Raw genomic sequence first — 22779 nt, 5'->3', positions numbered from 1 at the left:
TTGCTAAAATCATTAGTTCTAGCAGTCTTGTTGTGGAGTCTTTAGGTTTTCTATGTTTAAAACCATGTTATCTGTAAGTAGACATTTTACTCCTCCTTTCCAATTTGGATGTTTTTAAACCTTTTTCTTGCTTGGTTGCTGTGGCTAGGACTTCTGGTACTATGTTGAATAAAAGAGGCAAAAGTGAGCACCCATGTCTTATTGTTAAACTTCCAGGAAAAACTATCAGTTTTCACCATTAAGTATGTGAGGTGCAGGCTTGTCATATACAACCTTTTTTATGCTGAGATCCATTCCTTTTATACCTAATTCGTTGAGAGTTTTTACCATAAAAGAATGCTGAATTTTGTCAAATGCTTTTTCTGTATCTACTGAGATGATTATATGTTATATCTTACATTCTGCTAATGTAGTATATCACATATATTGATCTGCATATACAGAACCATCCTTGCATAAAGAACAAGTCTCATTTGATCAAGGTTTATTATCTTTTAATGTGCTGTTGAATTTGTGTTGCAATTTTTTTCTGAAGATTTTGCATTTATGTTTATCAGAAATATTGGCCTGTGCTTTTTTTTTCTGTCAACTTAGTAAACATTATAGAAATTCTTATTAGGTTACTTTATTAATTAGCTTTAAGTATGCATTGAGCAACTTCTATGGTCCAGGCACTGATCCAGATTACCTGGGTTACAATGGTGAAACAGAAAGTCACAGCATCTGCCTCCATAACTTTGAGACTATGGAGAAAGACAAACAAGAGATTACAGAAAATGTGAGGAGTGTTTTGACATGGGATATATAAAGTATTATAGGAGCACAGTATAAACGGAGACACTTAGCCCAAGTCACAGGGAAGTCTGGCTGTGACTTTTTATAAAAGGAGCTTTCCAGACACCAGTTGAGGAAGTACAGTTTAGTGGTTAAGTGATGTTGGAAAGCTTGGCTCTCTGGGTTGGCATCACGACTCCATCACTTACTGCTTGCATGACCTTGAGCCACTTAACCTCTCTGTGCCTCAGATTCCTTATCTATAAAATGGAAAACATAATTATACCCACCTCTTAGAGTTGTAATTTTTTTCTTGTAGTGTTCTTTGGTGTTTTGGTATCAGTGTGATGCTGGTCATAAAATTAGTTTGGAAGTATTCCCTCCTTTACAATTTTTTGTTAAAGTTTGATAAGTATGCAACTCAACAGGTTAAAAACTGTATAAATTGTACAAGTATGATCTCAGAACACAATGAAATTAAATTATAATCAGTACATAAGAATAGCTATAAAATCCCAATATACTTGTAAATTAAATAGAAAAATTCTAAATAATACATTGATCAAAAAAATTTTAAGAGAAATAAAAAAATATTCTTAATTAAAATGAAAATGTAATTTATCAAAATCTTTGGGATATTGTAAAAACAATGCTTTGAGGGATATTTATGGCACTGAATGCATGTATTAGAAAAGGAGAAAAATCTAAAATCAATAATACAAGCTTCCACCTTATGAAACTATAGAAATAGCAACTTTTAAAGCCTACTGGAAGCCAAAGAAAATAAATAACAAAAAATCACAACAGAAATCAATAAATTTGGAAACAGGAAAATAATAAGAGAAAATCAAAACCTGGCTCTTTGAAAAGATCAATAAAATTGATGAATGTTTAGACAGCCTATTTAGGAAAAAAAAAGAAAACACAAATTGCTAATATTACAAATGAAAGAAGGGCCATCACTATCAATCTCATGGACACTAAAGAGATAATAAAGGAATAAAAGGAACAAATCTATGCCCACAAATCTGGTAACTAAGATGAAATGGACTAATTCCTTGAAAGACACAAAGTAGCAATGTTCACATGAGAAATAGATAATCTGAATAGATCTATTTTTAAATGACTCAATAATTAATAATCTTCCAAAAATGAATACATAAGGGCCAGGTGGTTCTATGGGTGAAATCTACCAATTATTTAAGGATGAAGTTATACCAATTTTCCTCAACTGCTCCAAAGAAAGAAGCAGAGTAAACATTACCTAACTCATCCATTCAGACCAACATTACTCTAATACCAAAACCAGATAAAGACATTACAAAAAAAAGACCAATATGTCTTATGAACACAGATACACAAATCATCAACAACATTTTAACAAATCAAATCCAATAACATATTTAAAAAATTATGCATCATAACCATTTGAGACTTATTCCAGTTAAGCAAGGTTACTTCAACATTCAAAAATCAATTGATTTAATCCATCACCTCAAAAGACCAAAGAAGTAAAATCATACGATCATATCAATTTATACAGAAAAAAATACCTAATTAAATGCCTATTTAGAATTTAAAACAAACAACAAAATTCTCAGCAAACAAAGAATAAAGAACTTCCTCAACTTGACAAAGAACTTCTACAAAAGATTTATTGCTAACATTATACTTAATGGTGTGCAACTGGAAGCTTTCTCCCTATGATTGGGAATAAGATAAGAATTCCCCCCTCACCAGTTTTACGAAGTATCAAGCTGGAGGACCTCACTAGTGCAGTAAGACAAGAAAATTAAATAAAAGTTATACTGATTGAGAAAAAAGAGATAAAATCATATTTGTTCACAGATGATATGATTGTCTATGTAAAAAATCAAGAGAATTTTTAAAAAACCTCTGGAGCTAAAAAACAATTATAGCAAGGTTGTTGTAGGATACAAGATTAATATACAAAAGTAAATCACTTTATGATGTACTATTAATTTACAAGTGGAATTTGAAATTAAAAGCACAATACTATTTACTTTAGCACCAAGCAAAGTTAAATGCTTAAGTAAAAATTTAACAAAATACATAAAAGATATTATGAAGAAAACTATAGAGTTCTGATGAAAAACCAAAGAAGATACAAGTAAATCTGAAGATATTCCATGCTTATGAATAGGAAGATTCAATATCATTAAGGTGTCATTTCTTTCCAACTTGATCTATAGATTCAATGCAATCCAAATAAAAATCCCAACACATACCTTGTATATATCAACAAAATGATCTTAAAGTTCATATGTTAAGGCAAAAGATGTATAATAAACAACACAATACTCAAGAAGAAAAAAATCAAAGAAAGAGAAAGAAGCAGAAGCAAAGAAAAAGCAGGAGAAGAACAACAAAGTTGAAGAACTGATGCCATACGACTCCAAGAATCACTATAAGGCTATAGTAGTCAAGACAATGTGGTATTGGTGAAAGAATAGACAAGAAGATCAATGAAAAAAAATAGATTCCAGAAATAGACCCTCTCAAATATCATCAAATGATCTCTAATAAAGAATCAAAGACAGTGTAATGGACAAAGAATTGTTTATTCAACAAATCATGCTGGAACAATTGAATATTTGCGTGCAAAGGAAAAAAATGAATCTAGACATAGACTGTACACCTTTTAAAAAATTAACTCACAATGTATTATAGATTTAAATGCAAAATTCAAATCTAAAAAATTTCTAGAACATAGTATAAGAAAAAATCTAAATGATCTCTGGTTTAATGATACTTCAGTTATAGCAATAAAGATGTGTTCCTTAAAAAATATTAATGAGAAATATTTCAGTAAAATTAAAACTCTTGTTCTGTAAAAGATAGTGTTGAGAGAATGGAAAAACAAGGCACACACTGAGAAAAAATATTCAGAAAGCATATATCTGATAAAGAACATATCCAAAATATGCAAAGAACCTTATTTTACACCTCAAGGAACTAGAAAAAGAACAAATGAAACCTAAATATAGTAAAAGGAAATAAATAACAAAAATTAGAGCAGAAATAATTGAAATACAGGCCAAAAAGACAATAGAGAAAATCAATGAAACTAAAAGTTGGTTCTTTGAAAGGATACACAAATATAAGTCTTTAGCTAGACTCAACAAGAAAAATAGACTGAGGACTCATAAATAAAATCAGAAATGAAATACGAGGTATCACAACTGATATCACAGAAATACAAAGGATCATAAGAGACTACTCTGAACAATCATATGCCAACACACTGGACAACCTAGAAAAAAACTGATAAATTTCTAGAAATTTATATCTTACCAATACTGAATCATGATGAAATAGAAAATCTGAACAGACTACCAGTAAGATTGAATCAAAAACTTACCAACAAATGAAAGTTCAAGACCAGATAACTTCACTGGTGAATTCTACATTATATTCTACAATTCTATGTTAATGAAGAATTAATATTAATCCCCAGACTCTTCAAAAATTAAAGGAGGAAAAAACTCTTCCAAACTTATTTTATAAGACTGGCTTAACTCTGATATCAAAACCATAGAAAGATGCCACAAGAAAGAAAATTACAGGTCAATATCCTTAATGAATGTAGATGCAAAAATCATCAACAAAATATTACCAAAAAAATCCAGCAATATATTAAAAGGATCCTGTGCCACGATCAAGTGGAATTTATTCTAGGAATATAAGGATGATTCATCATCTGCAAATTATTCAACATGATACACCATATTAACAAGATAAAGGATAAAAATTATGTAATCATCTCAAAAGGTGCAGAAAAAGTATTGGACAAAATTCAACATCAACTTAGGATAAAAAATCTCAACAAAGTAGTTATAACATACCTCAATATAATAAACCCCATTTATGACAAGCCCACAGCTAACATCATATTCAACAGTGATATGCCGTTCCTGTAAGATCATGAACAAAATAAGGGTGCTCACCCTCACGACTTTCATCCAACATAGTATTTGAAATCCTATCCAAAGTAATTAGGCAAGAAAAAGAAATGAAATGCATCCAAATTGGAAAGGAAAAAGTAAAACTGTCACTGTTTACAGATGACATAATACTATATATAGAGAAACATAAAGACTCCAAAAAAAAAAAAAAAACTAGAATAAACAAATTCAGTAAAGTTTCAGGATACAAAATCAATACACAAAAATCTGTTGTATTCCTATAAACTGATAAACCTCAGAAGGAAAAATTAAGAAAACTATCCTGTTAACAATTGCATCAAAAAGAATAAACTACTTAAGAACAAATATAACCAAGAAGGTGAAGGACCTGTACACTAAAAACTACAAGACATTAATGAAAAAAATTGAAGAAGACACAAATAAATGAGAAGATATTCAATGTTCATGGATTGGAAGAATCAACATTGCTAAAATGTCTGTACTACCCAAAGAAGTCTACAGATTCAATGTAATCCTCATAAAAATTCCAGTTGCATTTTTCAAGGAAATAAAACAAATAACCCTAAAATTGTATGTAACCACAAAACATCTCAAATAGCCAAAGCAATCTTGAGAAAAAAAGAACAAAACTGACAGCATTACACTCCCTGATTTCAAACTATATTACAAATCTGTAGTAATTAAAACAGTGTGTTATGGGCATAAAAATAGACATATATATATATCAATGGAACAGAACTGAAAGCCCAGAAATAAACCCACATTTATGTTCAATTAATTTATGACACTGCAACCAGTTTAAATGGAGAAACGACAGTCTCTTCAATAAGTGATTCTGGGGGGGCGCCTGGGTGGCGCAGTCGGTTAAGCGTCCGACTTCAGCCAGGTCACGATCTCACGGTTCGTGAGTTCGAGCCCCGCGTCAGGCTCTGGGCTGATGGCTCAGAGCCTGGAGCCTGTTTCCGATTCTGTGTCTCCCTCTCTCTCTGCCCCTCCCCCGTTCATGCTCTGTCTCTCTCTGTCCCAAAAATAAATAAAAAAAAAAAAAAAAAAAAAAAAAAAAAAAACGTTGAAAAAAAAAAAATAAGTGATTCTGGGAAAACAGGAAAGCCACATGCAAAAGAAGAGAGCTCAACTATTGTCTTACACCATATACAATAATTAACTCAAAATAGATTGAAGACTTGAACGTAAGACCTGAAACTATAAAACTAGTAGAGAAAAGCATCATCAGTAAGCTCCTTGACATAGATTTGACATTTAATCTGATACCAAAAGCAAAAGCAACAAAAGCACAAATAAACAAGTGGAACTACGTCAAACTAAGCTTCTGCACTGCAAAGGAGACCACTTACAAAGTGAAAAGGCAACCTACAGAATGGGAGAAAATATTTACAAATCATATATCTGATTAGAGACTAATCCCCAAAAGATATAAAGAACTCATGCAACTCAATAGCAAAAAACAACCAAACAAACAAAACATATGATTAGAAAAATGGGCAGAGGATCTGAATAGATATTTTTCCAAAGAAAACATATCATTCAGGCAAAAGAAAATATGCTCAACATTATTAATCATCAAGGAAAAGCAAATCAAGGCCAGCAAATCACCTCATTCCTGTTAGAATGGCTATTATTAAAAAGACAAAAAACAAGGTAAAATTGTGGAGAAAAAGGAACACTTGTGCACTGTTGGTGGAAACATAAATTGGTGTAGCCACTACACAAAACAATAAAAGGCCCTCAAAGTGCTAGAAATAAAACTACCATGTGATCCAGCAATTCTACCTCTGGGTATTTACCCAAAGAAAATGAAAATGAACTCAAAAAGATACATGCAGGGGCACCTGGCTAATTCTGTCAGTGGAGCATGAGACTCATGATCTCAGGGTTGGAAGTTTAAACCTCACATTTGGTATAGAAATTACTTAAAAAATAAAATATTTTTTTTAAAAAAAGGATATGTGCATCTCCATGTTCCACAGTATTATTTACAATAGCCAAGATATGGAAACAACCTAAGTGTTTGTTGATTGTTGAATGGATAAAGAAGATGTTAATTATACATACAGTGGAATAATAAATCTCACCATTTGCAACAATATGAATGGGCCTCAAAGGCATTATGCTAAGTAAAATAAGTCAAACAGAGAAAGACAAATCCCATACGATATCTCTTTTATGTGGAATAAAAAAAAAAAAGGTTCCAACTTACAGAGACCTGATTGGTGGTTGCCCGGGGTGGTAGAGGGGAGAAATGGGGCTCAAAAGGTAAAAAGAAAAGATAAAAAGTATCTCATCAGTTTTTTTAATAGTGATTACATGTTGAAATAACATTTGGGATATACTATGTTAAATAAAATATATTAAAATTTAAAAAATAAATGTATACAACAGTTAAAACCCAAAAAGAAAATAACCCAAATAAAAAATGGCCAGCATCTGCTGAACAGACACTTTTAGCAAAGAATATACAAACAGTAAAAAGCATATAAAAGGATGTTCAACCTCATATGTCAGTAAAGAATTGCAAATTAAACAATGAGATACTACTACATACTTAATAGGATGCTTAAAAAATTTTCTTTGAACTTGAAAATACCAACTGGTGAAGATGTAGAGAAATAGGAACTCACAGTTACTACTGGTGGGGATAAAAAAATGATATATCTTTGGAAGATAGTTTGACAAAGCTAACTATAGTCTTATCATACAATCTAGCGAGCCATCATGCCTTGGTAATGTACTAATTGAGTTGAAAACATGCCCACCTAAAACCTTCATACAAATGTTTATAACAGTTTTATTCATAAATGGGCAAAACTGGAAGAAACTAAAATGGCCTTCAACAGATAAATGGATAAACAATTGGAATACATCCATACAATAGACTATTATTCAGCAATAAAAAGAAACGACCTATTAAGCCACAGAAAGAAATGAAAGAGACTTAACTACATATTTCCAAGTAAAAGAAGCTAGTCTTAAAAGGCTACATACTGTCTAATTCCAACTATTTAATATTCTAGAGAAGGAAAAAACTGTGGAGACTAAGAACAAACAAACAAACAAAAACCACTAACAGCTGCAGGGAGTAGGAGGTGGGGGGGCGGGGAGAGAGGCAGGTAGAGGAGGGAGAGATAAGTGAAGCAGGGGAGAATGTTTAAGGTAGTAAAATATTCTCTATGAGACTATAAGCCTGGATACACAATAACATGCATTTTTAAAACCCACTGAACTGTAAAACACAGAATAAATCTTAGTGTAAACCATGGACTTCACTTAATAGTGATGTTTCTGGGCACCTGGGTGGCTTAAGCACCTGACTTCAGCTCAGTTAAGATCTCATGGTTCACTAGTTCAAGACCCGAGTCCTTCTCTGTGCTGACAGCAGGCTGGAGCCTGCTTCAGATTCTGTGTTTCCCTCTCTCTCTAACCCCTCCACTGCTTGCACTCTCTCTCTCAAAAATTAGTAAACATTAAAATTAAAAAAAAAATAGTGTTGTTTCAGGGACACCTGGGTGGCTCAGTTGGTTAAGCATTCGACTTCGGCTCGTGGTTGGTGAGTTCGAGCCCCGCATCAGGCTCTGTGCTGACATCTCAGTGGCTTCTCAAATTCTGTGTTCCCGTCTTTCCTTGCACCTCCCCCAGTCTTTCTCTCTCTCTCTCTCTCTCTCTTTTTCTCTCAAAAATAAGCAAACATTAAAAATTTTTTAAAAATAGTGATGTTTCATTAGTAGTTAATTAACATAACAAATATACCACACCAATGCGAGATGTTAATAAAGAAAACTGGAACGAAAGGATGTATATGGAACTCTTTATTTGCTTAACTTTCCTGTAAATGTAAAACTGTTCCAAGAACACCCAAAATCTAATAATTTAAATATAAAATAAAGTAAAATTGTATCTCTGGTATTTTTGCAATGGATTTCACAACAGAATCTTTCTTGAGATACTTTCTATGTTGACAATAAGATCTTTTTCCTTAACCGTTCATGACTAAGCTCCATAACTACATGAAATTCTCCTCCCTGAATGTCTTTGCCTTACCACCAAAGATTTTTGTCTTTCATATACTGTTCACTGACCAAAAGCTTAATCAGTAAATGTGGGCAGTATATTTGATCTTTCTTGACATGGACACAAACACAGTCTTTTTGTATGTTTGGGTTATGGGTGGAGGTGAGAAGAGTTCAGAGAGTGTTCTCTCTACTTCTTTCTGAGCCCAGTGCTTGTGACTGACCCTTCACTGCCTTTCTCCCCTGAAGTTTTCTCCTTTTGCGTTGTGGAAAAGGACACATTTATCACGAGTGAATTGACCTATTTCAAATGCATCAAACTATCAAACCTTTAAAGCCTTGTCAAGAACAGGATTTCCTCAAGAAAAGTACCTCATGATCCACTGGTTTCACTTGCAGAAATATTTTTTTTTTCCTGAATTTAACCTGAATGAAGTATATGCCATGTGACCTGCCTATCCCATTTTTTTGCTCTGAGCACTGATTCATACCCTTGGTTCCTTTTTTTCTTAGTAGGCACAGCCACTGTGCTCTTGAGTTCACATTAGCATATATTTACAATAAAAATATTAGTTTCTTCTCTTTTCTGTCTTTTTTCTTCATAATTTCCAATTTTCCACTTCTTTATAAGTTATGCAAAATAATCCGCCAATTTCTCTCTCATCAAAAATTATGCTAAATATGAACTGTCAGATGGCTCAGAATGTGACAAATCATAAGACATGGGAAGTACATTCCTACAGTGTATTTTAAAAAAAAATTTTAATGTTTATTTATCTTAGAGAGAGAGAGACAGAGAGACAGAGAGAGACAGAGAGAGAGCATGAGTGGAGGAAGGGCAGAGAGAGAGGGAGACACAGAATCTGAAACTGGCTCCAGGCTCCGAGCTGTCAGCACAGAGCCCCGACGCGGGGCTTGAACTCATGGACAGCGAGATCAGGACCTGAGCCGAAGTCAGACGCTCAACCGACTGAGCCACCCCTCTGCAGTGTAATTTTATATACAAACTTGATTGCCTTTGTTAGAACCAGGCTCATGTTTGGCTAAGTAAACCAGATAGTCTCTCAACAGGCGGGAATAGGGAACAATGCCACTCATAAAATATGAAGACAATAACTTGTCAAAGGTGCTAAAAATTGTGCAGAGCCAGTTAGGCCTAGATGTTTCCGCTTTTCCCCCATAATATCACTTATCAAATTATGTTGCAATTACCTATTTATTTCTCTGTCTCACCCATATTTAAGCTTCAGGAGAACACAAATCATGTCTATCATTTTCACCATTTTATCCCTAGCACCTAGCAAAGTGCCTGTTTATATAGGTGTGCATTAAATAACCATGAGGCAAATAAACAAAGTAAGTAAATAGACAAGATAATCTTATCAAATGGCAAAGGATTCTAGCAACGTGCTGGGGAATTGGAATCGTACTCTATTAAAGGATTTTCTCTATCCATTCACTTCCAGTTAGTCCTCAAGCAAGCATAATTAGTATTTCCTGTTATTAAAAAGTATCTAAAAGTTTATTAACAAATTCTGAAGCGCACACACACACTCTTTGACTTTCTATTTTTTTTTTTTCTGACTTAACCTTACCTACTTGATGTGCCCATTTCTTAATAGATGCAAAGTCCTCTCCTAAAACCTTTTATTCTTGCTTGCAATTATTCAGATTAAAAATATTTTTTGGGGGGCGCCTGGGTGGCTTGGTTGGTTAATCGTCCGACTTCGGCTCAGGTCATGATCTCACGGTCTGTGAGTTCGAGCCCCATGTCGGGCTCTGTGCTGACAGCTCAGAGCCTGGAGCCTGTTTCAAATTCTGTGTCTTCCTCTCTCTCTGCTCCTCCCCTGTTCATGCTCTGTCTCTCTCTGTCTCAAAAATAAATAAACGTTAAAAAAAAAATTAAAAAAAAATATTTTTTTTATAAAAGCTTACTTATTTTGAGTATATTTGCAGTTTAATAGAACTCAGAGCCCCAGCTGATGATGAAATGCCCATATGTCTTACCCATTAAAAAAACAAAAAAAACAAAAAACAAAAAACAAAAAAACAGAGCTGCGGTACCTGGGTAGCTCAGTCGGTTAAATGTCTGACTCCTAATTTTGGCTCAGGTCATGATCTCACATTTACCTCATCCACAGACATAAAATCGAGCTCCGCATTGGGTTCTGTGCTGACAGTGCAAAGCCTGCTTGGGAATCCTCTGTCTCCCTTTCTATCTCCCTCCCACCCCCTCTCGAGTTCAAAAATAAATAAATAAACATTAAAAAAAAAAAGCAGATCTGTCTTTCTCTTATTGATGAGCAAGAATTGTTTACATATTCTAGTTATGGGTTCCTTGTCAATTATATGTATTACAAATATTTTCTTTTTCTTTAACATTTATTTATTTTTGAGACAGAGAGAGACAGGGCATGAATGGGGGAGTGGCAGAGAGAGAGGGAGACACAGAATCGGAAGCAGGCTCCAGGCTCTGAGCCATCAGCCCAGAGCCCGATGCGGGGCTCGAACTCATGGACTCACAGACCGTGAGATCGTGACCTGAGCTGAAGTCGGACGCTTAACCGACTGAGCCACCCAGGCACCCCAGTATTTTCTACTCTATAGCTATCTTTCCTTCTTTTAGTTGTGTTGGATAAACCAAAGCATTGAATGCAAAACAAGTCCCATCAAGTATATCTTGATGCCTAGTGCTTTTTGTGTTCTGTTAAAAAAATTACCTCTACAAGGTTTTTAAAGATATTATTTTAGCTTACTTTCTAAAATAGTTTTTGTCTTACCACTCTTTTATAGGAATATAATTCCATGTGAAATTGGCTTTGTGTGTGAAACCAAGTTTGGTTTGTTTGTTTGTTTGTCTGTTTGTTTTTCAACGTATGCATTCAGTTGATCCAGCTCCTAGGTTCACACATACTAGAGGGCAAGAAGAGGCTGAAGAAAGAGGCTGACCACTCCAGATCAATAGGTGGCAGTTTACCAGGCTTGTCTTGAGTAACCAGAAGATGAGTAGATTTCCTAACCTGCTTGTAAGAATCTTAAGTTTAGATGGAGCCCTTAACTGGTTTCAGTCACGTAGAGTCCAGACAGTCTCAACAACACATTGGTTTCCCAGGGTTGCATCCCTGAAAGTGGCTCCCACTGTGGGAAGTGTGGCAAAATCACAGATTCTAGGACCAGGGAAGAGGGTGAGGAGCCTCCAATTACTTGGGTCCTGCCTGTGGGTCAACATGCTGTCATTTCCTCTCAAGAACCTCCTCCAACACAGCTCCATTTATTTCCCAATGTGTTGCACTTGCGCACTGATCATACATCAAATGAACCTATGTCTTACTTTAGGTTACTCCATAAAGCAGAAGCTAAAACACAGGCTTGTATGCAGATAGTTTATTTTGGAGAGTTATTCCAGGAAACTAAGAAGAGTCTAAAAAGAGTGGAACAGAAAAAAATTAAAAAAAATTAAAAAAAAATAGAGTGAAACAGATAAGGAAGAAAGCCATTAATGAGTTATCACTGTAACTGAGGTTCAGATCCTCTAAAGAACACTATAAAATGTGCCTCAAAAATATTCCTCACAAGAGAGGAATATTTGTCCACTGATACTGATTCTCTGGTCAGTGGTTCCTCTGGGAGTGTTGAGTCCCTTTTGATTTCAGATATGCATGCATTAGAATGGCTGAGTGGCTAATGCCCTCAGAGAAGATGCACACAGCAGTAGACAAGTCCTGGGGCAGAAAACAATGGATATATGATGCAGGTGAGGTGAGGTGTTAATGGCTATATCTTCATGCAGCTGGTTACTTCAATGCCTCGAATAAAAAGGTAGATTGACAAGAGGTGGATCAGGACATACAAAATGCCTGATACAGTTTACCCATTAGACCAACCAGATCTGCTCAAGTCCTGTCCAACACAGAGATGGCCTGCTGCAATCCATAAAAATCTGAATACAAAAGTTGCCATTTAACAACCATTTTGAAGCTGAAATTGATATTTATTATCCCCCTCCTTCATCACTTCTTCTAAATTTACCTCATCCACAGACATCACTTCAGCATTCCCAAGTGGCATTTCCCAAAGGTGACACTGATTTTCACTATTGAGCCAATGCATTCATATATTAACATTTTGGGGGCATGACTGTTACAATTTCCCATTTATGGTTAAAAATGGCCATTGACACACTTAAGAGACACCCCAACAAATCCTCTGAGTTTTTCACGTACATTCTTTCCACCCCCATTTTTCTAGCAAAAATCGTAGAAACTCTTGATAATCAAAGTCAACTATCACCACGGATATTTGTTTTTATCAATTTGTTTTGTTTTATTTACATGAGAAGACCAAAATAACAACATGGTAGTTATAGCGTCAAATTCAGTAACATCCTTTCTCTACCATCTAACAGAAGTATTCCAGTATCCTGGGGAAATAGAAAATTTAATCTAAAAGAGTCTAAATTTGTGAAGGAAAAATCTGTGCAGGGTTTGTCAACTATCCTCTCCCTGCATCTTTCTAAGGCACCAGACTATCAGTTACCTCCTGCATATGAGGTCAAATCAGTATGTAGTCATCAATAGAGTTCCCAGCATGATCTGTGAATGTCAAAATGACCAAGTTCTCTTTGGATCATGTTGTCATCAAGAGTAGAGCTAACATAGTCCTAAAACAAGACTGAAAGTATACTATCTTTTGCACACAAATATGATCTCTTTTTGATGAGCTTTACAGTTGGGCATTGGGGAAAATATAGTCACCGTATCAACAACTACTGGCTTGATCCATTCCAGAGAAAATGCATTTAGTTAGTTTAATAGTAGTTCAATATTCCAATGATATGTCTGTATAGGAAACCTGTTCCCTGATTATAACTGATTGATCAATCCAAGAGAAGACTCCTGACCTACTTATACCAGTCAGACTATTTACAAGGGGATATTGGGTTTCAACCAGAAGGCAACAGAAACTGGAAGTCAAGGGATTAGTGCTGATAATGGCAACTATTTAGAGAGAATATCAAAATCTTTTTGATACTAAGTTCACCGGAAGGCTACTTATATTGTTTTCCTTTCTGAGTCCTTGGTTGTTTAGCTTTTCCTTCATTTTTTGATATCCTTCCTATAAACTTGACATTTTTAAGGTAAATAGGGATGTTTTCTTATGCGTAACAAAGTAATCTAGTAAACAAACATCATTTAAAAGAGTTTGCAGAGTGTACTACTGGACCAATGTCATGAAAGTGATTCCAAGATTTTGCTTTTAGGGTCCTTACTCGTTCACCATGCTTCTTTCTTCATATTCTTCCAGCAGATAAAGTGATATCATTTATCCATCTAAAACACACATAAATTTATATAAATGTTTTGAGACAAAGGGACCAGTTATGCTACAAATAGCAGCAACTACTTTGATTTTTCTTTAACAGACATACCTGGCAATTATTCTAGAAGCAAAAGATGGTGATTTTGTTCTCCATGATAAAATGAAAGAAGAACTCATTCAAAAGTCTAAATTAAGAAAGGGGCAGAATTAAATAGCAAAGGGTACTTGGGAAGGAATTATATTTACCAAATAATTTTACTACTAATTCTATGGGATATTATTTGGTATATGGGGGAGGGGGAAGTATCCCTCAATTATTAGGCTGGAGAAACGTTGAGTAAAAACCAAGTCCACAGATCACCCTAATGCCAGTTTTCTTTGAGCCTTTAATATTCAGTGCATACAATGAATCTCCAGTAAGCAGGTACTCTACGGAAACATTCTCAAAGTTATTTGATTATGAAATACTTTTGTTGTGGAACATAGGGGAAGATTAAGGTTCTGGAGTATACACTTTGAGAAATGCTCTGCTTGGGAGAAAATGAATTATTCAAGTTCAGTCTGTATTCTCTTCACCTTTGAAGAATTTAGTCCTGGACCCAGTGATGTATAAATGTTGAAGAAAAGTAAGTGAGTGAGTAAGTATTTAAGCAAATAGTTAAACTTATGTCATCATAATGATGAGAAGATGTGACTACTTTTTGGTTGTTTTTAGTTTTTACATTTTTTTTAGTGAAAACTGTTAAATGATTAGAAGAATGTATGGATACTATACAAAGTATTTATAAACTTTATTAATTTCAATTCATTTGAACACCTATCAAAACCCCATGATGTAAGTATTATGATTTCCCATTTCTTCAATGAACAAATCGAGGCTTAGAAATTTTTAGTAAATATCCAATGATACACAACCAATGGGGGGAAGCAAGGCTGAGAGCCTAGTTCCTCTACCTCTGTATCCTGCACTTATAACCAAGATGATGGTATCTCTGTGTTTGCCTCAAGTGTTCTGTTGCTTGACAAAAACACTAATAAACATAGGAAATGAACAACCCCAGTTTTTCTTTCCTTTTGGAATTGAGCTAGAAAATTCAGGACCACAGATTAAATGATATCTATCCCTTACTTCCCATTAGTGAGGCTGAGAGGCACTGGGGAGTTCCTCCAGGCAGGAATCAGGGAAAACTGGGCTTAACCCCAGCTCTGAAGACTGCTAGACCTTTCAGTCTCTTCATTTGTAAAATGGGGAGAAGACTTACAGAGTTGTTCAGGAGATGAAAAAAAATTATACATATAAAGGGACAAGCATGATGACCATATTGTTGACTCTAGAGCCAGACTACAATGATTTGAATTCCAGCCCCAATATCTTCTAGCTGATGAATACTGTGCAAGTTATCTCATCTATCCGTGCTTAGTTTCATGATCTATAAACTTGATTGGTAATAGTCTCTACTTCTTAGGATTGTTAAGAGAATCAAATGAGTTAATATATATGATGCCCTTAAATCAGTGTCTCACTCATGGAAAGCACTATGCAGGGGTTAGTCATAATAAATATTCTGCAAATGGTACCTTTTATATTTATGGTTCCCACCAGCATGTAGAAAACGCACGAGGCTTTGATAAATCTTCATTGGATTGGTCTCTGCTATTACTAGCCATATCACCCTGTCAACTTGCTTAATTTTTCCAAATATTAGTTTTCTCTTTTGTAAAATACAAATTAAAAAAATCTGTATCTCCACAGGTCTTTCAAAAGGATTAAATTACTCATCATCTGCAAAGCCTGGCATAGAGCAGTTTTAAATAAATGTTACTATTCTCCTTCCTCCCTCCTGTCCTCCTTCACTCCTTTGCTTTTCCCTCCTTTATTTTTGTTCTCTGAAACTCTCAAATACCAAGTAAAAATTCAACTTATGGTGAATATTTCAAAGATACAATCACTAAGTATAACAATGTTTTCAAGATGATTTTGGATACAAATTTAACTTAGATACCATGATAGAAAATATAGCACATCAAAATATTTCTTTCTTTCTTGGAGGCATATTTCGTTTTTCAACTGATATGATATACTGATAAATTTTCCCATTTGCTTACAAGTGGTAAATAAAGACCTGAGAGAATTGGGTAAATATTCCCAAAATTTGAGAATATTATAGAGGTGGCAAGAATCTGGCTTTCTTGATCAAAGAGTGGATTTTCTTCCAATCCTCTGATTTAATTTAAGTCTTATGAAGCAAAGAAGTCTTGAATCAAATGATCTCTTACTAATGCTAAACCTCTAGGGCCCTTTGAATTTACGGATACCTTCATGTACTATCCTCAACACAAGCATTATGGAAAAATTGTCATTATAAATTGTATTGATGCTGTGATTCAAAGCAAGCTTTGTGTCCTTTGAGAGACTTAAAATATTACAACCTGGAGACATATAAAGATGTTCTAACCAATCAGCACTAACAACACCTTACATGTATATTCAGTTTTATAGCTCACAAAGGAATTTTACATGTATTTTCACACATCATCTCTGTGAAGTAAGTGGCACACGTATTATCATCCCAATTTTATAGATTAAGAGAATAAGACACAGACAGATGAAAAGCTATGGTCAAAATTTCACAGCTTATAAATAGAGATACAACTAGAAGAATCTTTATCTTAGTCTAAAAAATGTTATTTTTGTTATAAATGTTATTTTCCAACAATGAAGGAAATAAATGTGTGGCAGAAAGAAAACCAGCCCTTTAAATCTCTCAGTAGTTTTTTTAATTCCCTTCATTATTTTTAAAGTATACTACAAAGTACCGTTGAAATCTATAATCTTTATGAAGAGATATAAAAATCTACCAATAATCTTTACTTTTTGCAGGAAAGTTGAGGACTGCTTCATATTTCCTATGGTCAGCTGATAGTTGATGATGAGGGATAGGAACGAAAAAAGTCAACAAATAAGAAAGAAAATAATTTGTATTGGGCATCATTAACTTGTGAGAAATAGTAAAAATATCAAAAGACTTGGGGCGCCTGGGTGGCTCAGTCGGTTGAGCGTCCGACTTCGGCTCAGGTCATGATCTCACAGTCTGTGAGTTCGAGCCCCGCGTCGGGCTCTGTGCTGACAGCTCAGAGCCTGGAGCCTGCTTCACATTCTGTGTCTCCCTCTCTCTCTGCCCCTCCCCCACTCATGATCTCTCTCTCTCTCTCTCTCTCCCCCCCCTCTCTCTCTCTCTCTCTCTCTCTCCCTCTCTCTGTCAAAAATAAATTAACATTATTTTTTTTAATTCAGTCTCTCTCCCTCTGCCTCCTTCCCTGCTTGCCTCCATGCTCTCTCTTTCAAAAAAAAGTAAATTGTTATTCTTAGTCAAATGTCCCCTGCAGACAGAAGAATCTCCAAGATGCACTAAGGTTAGGGCAAAGATTAATTTAGTAGTAATTTAGAATCATAATAGTTATTTTTATCTGTGATTATTTTATTATATAAATAAATATAATGGAAAATGGATGAAAAACCTAAATCCTAGAAAACAGGCAACAACCTTTGACCTCGGCCATAGCATCTTCTTACTAGACATGTCTCAGGAGGTAAGGGAAGCAAAAGCAAAAAAAAAAAAAAAAAAATGGACTACTGGGACCTCATCAAGATAAAAAGCTTCTGCCCAGCAAGGAAACAATCAATGAAACTATAAGGCAACTGACAGAATGGGAGAAGATATTTGCAAATGACATATCAGATAAAGGGTTAGTATTCAAAATCTACAAAGAACTTATCAAACACAACACCAAAAAAAAAAAAAAAAGTTAAAAAAAAATAACGCAGTGAAGAAATGGGCAGAAGACATGAACAGACACTTTTCCAAAGAAGACATCCAGATGGTTAACAGACACATGAAAAGACACTCAACATCACTCATCATTAAGGAAATACAAATCAAAACCACAATGAGATAGCACCTCACACCTGTCAGAATGGCTAAAATTAACAAGTCAGTAAACAATAGATGCTGGTGAGGATGCAGAGAAAGGGGAACCCCTTGCACTGTTGGTGGGAATGCAAACTGATGCAGCCACTCTGAAAAACAGTATGGAAAATTAAAAACAGAACAACCCTACAACCCAACAATTGCATTACTAGGAATTTATCCAAAGGATACAAAACTCTGTTTATAGCAGTGCTATCAACAATGGCCAAATTATGGAGAGAGCCCAACTGTCCATAAACTGATGAACAGATAAAGAAGATGTGGTATATACATACAACAGAATACTCTTTGGGGATCAAAAAGAATGGAATCTTGTCATTTGCAACAACGTAGATGGAGCTAGAGTTTATTACGCTAAGTGAAATAAGTCAGGCAGAGAAAGACAAATATTATATGATTTCACTCATATGTAGAATTTAAGATACACAACAGATGAACATAGGGGAAGGAAAGGAATAATAAGATAAACAGGCAAAGCATAAGAGACTCTTAAATACAGAGAATATAATGGAGGGTGCTAGAGGGGAGATGGATAGGGGGATGGGGTAAATGGGTGGTGGACATTAAGGAGGCCACTTGTTGAGATGAGCACTGGGTGTTATGTGTAGGTAATGGATCACTGGGTTCTATTCCTGAAACCAAATCTGCATTGTATTTTAGCTAACTTGAATTTTAAAAATATAAATTTAAAAAAAGAAAAAATATAAAAACAATGGAAATTTAAAGCACTGTCAGTATAGATCAGAAATTAATTTCACATTTTTAATAAAGACTCGAAGGAATGAATAAAATAACATGCTCAAGGCAATTTTAGAAGAAAAATTCTATGATTTTGTAGAATTTTTAGCTGGATGAATTTGATAGGTCATCTCACATTCTCTTTACCTTTCACCCTTTAATTTACAGATTGCAAATCACAGACCCAGAAAACAATCCTGACTTGTTAATTAATGGGTAAGCTAGATCTAGAACTCAAGTGTCTAAATCTTAAGACAGTTACATACCACCAAGTAGGATTCATTAAACAAACTTTTGTAAGTTTATATGCCAATCATCAAACAAAACTAAATTTTTCAATGAACTATTTTGTCTATGGTTTACCTAGAATCGGGAGGTTAAACACTTGAAAGTTCCCTTTGACATTGAAAATGTGGACTTATTACACTCTTCATTTTTTTTCCTAACCAACAAAAAAAATAGGTTTTTGGTCAATTAGAGGTTGAGAAACAACTCACTTTTTATGTTTTATTGTGATAAAAACTGAATTTTAAAACTTTTATTTTTTGCTATAACTAGGAAAATCAAAGTCAAATGGCAAATTCTAATAGTGTTTTATCATCTTTTTAGAAAATAGATATAGCAAGTTTATTTCCTCTGAAGCCTCATACACCTCTGTATGCATATAGATTTGCCAACTGGGCCATTCAGGGACTATTAGGCTCCAATTCTCATACAAATATAGAAAATATAACCCTGGCTTTTGATCAAAAACATATTCTCAATGTGCTCATGAAATAGCAGGAAAAAAAAAAAAAGAAAGAAAGAAAAAGAAAAAGAAAAGAAACAATCTTCCCAAGCACTGGGATTGTTATTACCTTATTTTCAATTCCACATGTCAAATGGAATCCTGGAGGGATCAGACATAATACTGGAAAGTACATTACAAGGGGAAAAAAGCTCTCTATTAGTCTGATGATAAAACTAGGTGAACAAATGCCTCTTCTCCTTCTCCAATTTTCTAGTATGGCTTCCCGCCTGCAGGTAAAAGTGTAAATTACAAATAGAAGAAATTGAGTATCTATGTATCTATTAGTTTATAGCTACCTAGCCAGTTTAAAATGAAATGCTCAACTATGTTTCATCTTATTACCTCCAGTGGAGAGGGAAAAAAATAAAAATAAAAAAATGATAGGTATAGAATTTTAAGCTACTGGGGCAGTATTATTACAGTCTCAAAATATTTTTATTCATAGGATATTTACGGATTTTCCATCGGAAAATCTATGGTAAATAATCTGAGTATGTCATCATATCAAAATGATTGCTTAAAAGAAAAGAAAATATCCAGGTAATTGGGTGAATTTTTCACTTTTCATTTGATAATTTAGTAAAATGTAGATAGAGTTGAAATCCATTGTTAAAAAGAAATGGCTTATTAATGAGTCATGAATTAAAGTCTGGAATATTTTAAGTACAAAAAAATTTAAATGTAATATTCATTATCAAGCTTCAGGCTAAGTTAGGAATTTCTAAAATTGCTTAATTTAGGTACTTGTGTAAGGCCATTTCTCATTGTCGGTCTTATGAGATCAGACATTTTTAGAAATGGATCTGGTCTAGATGGATGTGTTCAATTAGAACAAATGATTTTAACCAATAGTAAGAGTAAGTAATTTTGGTTCTTAAAATTACTAGTACTTAATTGATCACAAGTATGGAAAAAAGGGAATTTTGATAAATAAGATTTGTCGTGAGGTGATTCTATGTTCATTTGATCATTTTTAAATTGCAGTTTAAAAGTTATCAGATAAAGAGAATCAGATATGTGCATGTATATGTATATATCTGTATATACATACACATCACACACTCAAATTTGTATGCACACATACACATATTATAGCCAATAATTTATATGCACACATATACATATTATAGCCAATAGACTGAGACATTGTTCAACAGGTTGAGCATTCTTTCTCATCTCAGTCAATCATAGTCAGTTTTCCAATAGTCTCCCTAAGGATTTTATGACCAGGACCAATTAGGCAGTATTGCTCTATTGGATTGTTAAGGCTTGCCAACAGTTTGGTGAATTACACAGCTGTCACATTAATTCATGAGTGATAGTCAGCAGAAAGACAATAACAGTAACAAAAGTACCCAGTGTACCAATCACAGGAAAAAAAAGAAGCCAATGTTCTAAAGTAGTCATGGAATCATCATAGGGAAAAATAAGCATATCCCAATTTATGGATATTTTGCATGTAGAAGAGAATGAAAAACACAGCAGGAGCTCAGTAAGTGATTGGCCTCACTTCACTCCTCCCAATGGATCACTAGGATCACTTTAAGACCTTATAAACCCTAAGAACTCATTCTTCAGGGAGATTACACCTAAAAAAATATCAAACATAAATATTACCTACACCCTACCATCCCAGACACAGATAAAGAGATAGAGCTAGAGACGTACACAGAGATATGGATGTTCACATCTCTCTCTGTAGATATGTAAAAACAACTTGAAAGTCTTTTAATTTTTAAGAAAATTAAGTTATAATTTTCTTAATCTATGTTTTGCCACGTGAATTAGTGCAAGTTCTCTGAAGAGTCCATTGCAAATTCCTTAGACATTTAGTCATAAGGAACTTACTGGGAAAATACCTATGTCAGAGAAAATGGGAGGTTGTGAAGAGGGGCACCAGGAGAAGCTGAGAGAGTCATCAGACACAATTACAGTCTAACTGGAAGGAGGGAGAAAGACAATGTTGGGTAAAAACCTCCTAAACTATTGTATAGTCTAAGAAAGCATAATCCATTCTCAAGAATTCTTGCACTGTTATAAACTATGGGACATTTTCTTTTTTTTAATTTTTTTAATGTTTATTTATTTTTGAGACAGAGAGAGACAGAGCATGAATGGGGGAGGGTCAGAGAGAGGGAGACACAGAATCCGAAGCAGGCTCCAGGCTCTGAGCTGTCAGCACAGAGCCCGATGCGGGGCTCGAACTCACGGACTGTGAGATCATGACCTGAGCCAAAGTCAGATGCTTAACCAAATAAGCCACCCACGTGCCCCAATGGGACATTTTCAAAGGCAAGGAAACATTAATGCCTAAAGTGACAGTCATTGGATTGAAATAATGCTTGATTTGTGAATGTTTAGTAAACATTTGTTCATTTTGATTTTGTAATTTTCTTAAGTAAACTCAACAGATTCTTTATAGAAATTATCCCAATTCTTTACCCTGCCTTGTCATCTATCACTTCCTACCATCAAGAAGGACAGTCTGTTTTCTCACTCCTTAAACATAGACTAGATTTTTTAAACTGCTTGGCCAACAGAATGTGACAGTAAGGAGGGTATCCTGGTTCTAAGACTGAGCCTCAAGAGACTTTTGTGAGCTTCCATGGTCTCTTTTCCTCCTTTGTGTTTTCCATTAGAACATACTTGAGCTAGCATCTAGAAAAGGAAACATGCACAGAAGAGAGTCACTGATTATCCCCATGGAAGCGCCACAGGAGAGAGTCCAGCCAAGAGAAATAAATCCACCCAGCAGACCTACAGCTGACCATAGTCAGACACACAAGAGAACTCTTCCAAGCCCAGTTCATGTCTCCAGAATCATCCAGCTAACCATTTGTCTTGTGATCAATAATAAATTGTTGTTATTTTAAACTTCTAAGTAGTGGGTGATGTGTTATTCAGCAGTGGGTAGCTAATATGTTGGTTACCAAACAATATAAAGTGTACGTGTCTAAGCCCTTGACTGTAGTACTTTGTAGATTTAGTGCTACACAACCACACACACACACACACACACACACACACACACACACACTCACACAGTGTGTCTTAGGGACCAGTGAATGAGACTTTTACTAAGTTCTATGCTTTGAAGAAAATTAAATGTTATTGGTAGATATAAATAACTTCAGCCATCATGGAGTAAGTTCCCTGTCTAGTTCCCCATTTATCCCATCAGTTGGTGTAGTGACTTC

The sequence above is a fragment of the Panthera leo genome, chromosome D2 (genome assembly GCF_018350215.1).
Source record: "Panthera leo isolate Ple1 chromosome D2, P.leo_Ple1_pat1.1, whole genome shotgun sequence".
Classification (NCBI taxonomy): Eukaryota; Metazoa; Chordata; class Mammalia; order Carnivora; family Felidae; genus Panthera; species Panthera leo.
The sequence above is the reverse complement of the archived record's forward strand: the minus strand, read 5'-3'. Positions refer to the sequence as shown.